Source organism: Belonocnema kinseyi, chromosome 3, assembly GCF_010883055.1.
Source record: "Belonocnema kinseyi isolate 2016_QV_RU_SX_M_011 chromosome 3, B_treatae_v1, whole genome shotgun sequence".
Lineage (NCBI taxonomy): Eukaryota > Metazoa > Arthropoda > Insecta > Hymenoptera > Cynipidae > Belonocnema > Belonocnema kinseyi.
Window position 1 is genome coordinate 108,639,945 of NC_046659.1, and position 3,907 is coordinate 108,643,851.

Below are 3,907 nucleotides of genomic sequence, written 5' to 3' on the forward strand. Positions count from 1 at the left end.
ATAGACCAGAGTCTCGCGAAATAATACATTTTTAAAACTTATGTGAAAATAAATTTCGTATAAAAAATCTTTTGCAAAAAATTAGAAAACTTTTTGGAAAAAAACACTGTTGAAAAAAGACGTCCGGGTCTCTTGGACCCGGATTAAATGAAGTCTGGTTTTCAGGTCTGGAAAGCAATTCTAAAAATCTTTCGAACCAATCGGTTTTATCCGAAATAGTAATTCAGGGTATTCCGAGTCTTCCACTGTGACCGGAGCGATCCACTCTGACCGGAGTGATCCACTCTGACCGGAGTCATCTACTTATAATCCAAGTAAATAAAGTGTAATCCACAGTAATCCGGGTAATTTTGAGTAGTTTGAATAGGTAATCCAAATAGTTTTTAACCTTTTTATTAAAAATTGGTTGCTTATTTTTTGTTGAAAATTAATCTTTTTTACTAGAAAATGTATGCATTTTTGTAAAATTTCGTCTTTCTCTGTAAAAAGACTTCTTTTTTAAAAATCTATAATTTTTGTTGGCAATTTAACTATTTGGTGAGAAATTATTCTGCTTTGCAGAAATTTCAAAATTGTTGTTAAAAGTCATTTCTTGTTTTTGAAAATTGGTCTTTCAAGATTCAAAAATCAACTATTGTGGTAGAAAACTAAACTAAATATTATAAATTTTTTTTTGATTACTTTTTCGAATTAAAGGTCGAACTTCCATTTTTTTTTAATTTTTCTTCAGCTGAAAATTCAATTACGTAGTTAAAAATTGAACGGTATACTTTGTTAAAAATTCCTTTTTTGTTGAAAGATTCTTGTCTTTATTAAAAAATTATCTGGTTCAATATTTAACTGTTTTCTTTAAAAAATTTATTTTTATTAAAAAGCAGTTTTTTTAAAGCATTGAACTATTTCGTTATTTGTAAAATTTATCCCCTTTACTTAATAATTCACGTATTTTTGTAAAATATTAGTTTTTTTGTAGAGAATTTAGATTCTTGCTTGAAAATTAAATTTCTTACTGTAAAATTAATCTACTTTGTTAAAAATTGTAAATTTTGGTTCAAAAGTCATGTTTTTTGGTAGAATATTGATATTTTGTGGGTGATAATTTGAATATTTTGGTAGAAAATTTAACTGCATATATGGTTGCAAATCGTTTTTTTTTCTCTAAAAATTAACTTTTTTATAATTGAAAATCTAACTTACATTTTTGGTGAAAATGTATTTTTTTTTAGTTGAAAATTTTTTAATTTTATTCAAAAATTCTTTAACCGAAGATTTTACAATTTTCATGAAAATTGAATTGTTTACTTTCTTAAAGATTGCTTTTTTTTTTACTGAAAATTTAACTGTGACATTATTGCTAAAAAGATGTATTCCCTAGTTGAAAATTTATATATTTTTTAAAAAATTAGTCTTTTTTTTAGTAGAAAATTAACCTTTTTGGTGCAAGAATTTAACAACGCATGGTTGAAAGTTTAACTTTAGAAAGACTATATTTCTTTTCTGGAAATAAATGATTTTGGTAGAAAATTAATCTCTGTTTGAAAACGTATCTAATTTCTTAAAAAATTTGTTATTTTTTAATTAATTTTTCTGATGAAAAAGTAACTTTTTTCATTTTAATTTTAGCTTAAACTTTACATTTATTATATAAAAATTAAAATATGTGGTGAAATATTATTGTACGTTGTAAAAAATTACAAAAATGTGGTTGAAAAGTCCTTATTAGTTGCAAATTTTTCTTTTTAGATTCGAAAATCAACTATTGTGGTAGAAAATTGAACTAAATATGATAGAATTAATTTTTTTGATCAAAATTAATTTTAAAAAAGCATTCAACTATTTCATTATTAGACAAAAATTATGCACTTACTTGAAAATTCATGCATTTTAGTGATATATATATTTTTTTTGTAGGGAATTTAGACTCTTGCTTGAAAATTTGACTTATTCGTAAAAAATTAATCTACATTGTTGAAAATTCTAAATTTTGGTTCGAAAGTAATTTTTTTGGTTGAAAATTGATATTTTTGGGTACTAATTTTAATATTCTGGTAGAAAAAATTAACTACATATATGGTTGCAAATCGTTTTTTTTTTTGCATAAAAATGAAATTTTTTCTTATTGAAAACCCAACTTTCATTTTGGGTAAAAATGTATCTTTTTTAGTTGGAAGATTTTTGATTCTAATTAAAAATTCCTTAATTGAAGATTTTACTATTTTCAGGAAAATTAAGTTTGTTAGTTTCTTTAAAATTGATTTTTTACCTGAAAAATGATGTATTTTATTGAAATTTTAGTTATTAGGTGATTAATTAAAATTTTTGTTTGAAAATTTATTTATTTGGTTAAAAATTAGTCTTTTTATTAGAAAATTAAACTTCTTGGTTGAAGAGTTTAACTCTCTTTGTTTGAAAACGTATCTATTTTTTTTATTCTTTAATTAATTTTTCTGATTAAAAGGTAAGTTTTTTCATTTTAATTTTGGTTTGAACTTTAGATTTGTTAGTTAAGATGTTCCATTTTCATAGAAATTTATCTTCTTCAGTCGAAAATTCAGTTACGTAGTTAAAAATTGAACTACATACTTTGTGAAAAATTCTTCTTTTTTTCTGGTGGCATATTCATTGAAATTTATTGAAATTTCAGGCTTTTTGTAGCGAAATTAGAATCTTGCTTGAAATTTTAATTATTTGGTGAAAAATCAATCTTTTTAAAAAAAATTCAAAATTTGGTTTTAAAAGTCATTTTTTTTGGTTAAAAATTGATCATTTATAGGTACTAATTTATACAATTCGGTAGAAAATTTAATTAAATATTGTAAAATTAATTTTTTTGTTGGAAATTAATTTTTTTATTAAAAATCTAAACATTCAATTTCTTTTACTTTATCTTTTTCAGTTCAAAATTCAATTACGTGTTTAAAAATTGAACTACATACTTTGTTCCCATTTTTTAGCAGAAGATTCTTTTATATCTTTTTTTTAAATCTGATAGAATATTTAACCACTTTCTTTAAAATAAAATTTTTAATCAAATTAATTGCTTAAGTCAACGTAAAACAATTCTATTATAAGTCCAAATTAATTCTATTTAGATTCTTGCTTAAAAATGTAACTATTTAGTGAAAAATTAACCTACCTTAAAAAAAATTTATAATCTTGGTTTGAAAGTCTTTTTTTTTTGGTTGAAAACTGGCCTTTCTGGGTAATAATGTGAATATTTTGGTAGAAAATTTAACTATATGATTGCAAATCGTTTTTTTTTCTTTTTTAATTGATATTTTTATGATTTAAAATATAAATATTCTTTTTTTTATAATAAGCTATCCTTTTTGCGGAAAGATTCTTGTTTATATTTGGAAATTGTTTGCTTAAAGATTTTACACAAATGTTCTAAATATATCCTCCTAGCTTCAAAATCCATGATTATTGTTTATTGTAATTTTAATTAATTGTAATCATTGTAATCCATGTTTATTGAAATATTAGATTTTGTAGAGAATTTAGATTCTTGCTTAAAACTTTAACTATTTGGTGAAAAATCAATCTACTTTGTAAAAAATTAAAAATTTTGGTCCAAAAGTCGTTTTTTCGTTTAAAATTGATGTTTTATGGGTACTAATTTATATATTTTGGTCGAAAATTTAAGTATATGTAAGAAAGTCCTTTTTTTTTGCTTAAAAATAAAACTTTTTATAATTGAAAGTCTAACTATTCTATTTTTGGTAAAAATGTATGTTTTTCAGTTGGCCGATTCTTGATTGTTTTTTTAAATTCTTTAATTAAAGATTTTAATATTTTTATGAAAATTCTTTTTTTCTTGTTTACCAAAGATTCAATTTTATATGAAAATTTTGCTATTGAATTTTTTCTAAAAAGTTGCCTTACCTAGTTAAAAAGTTATGTATTA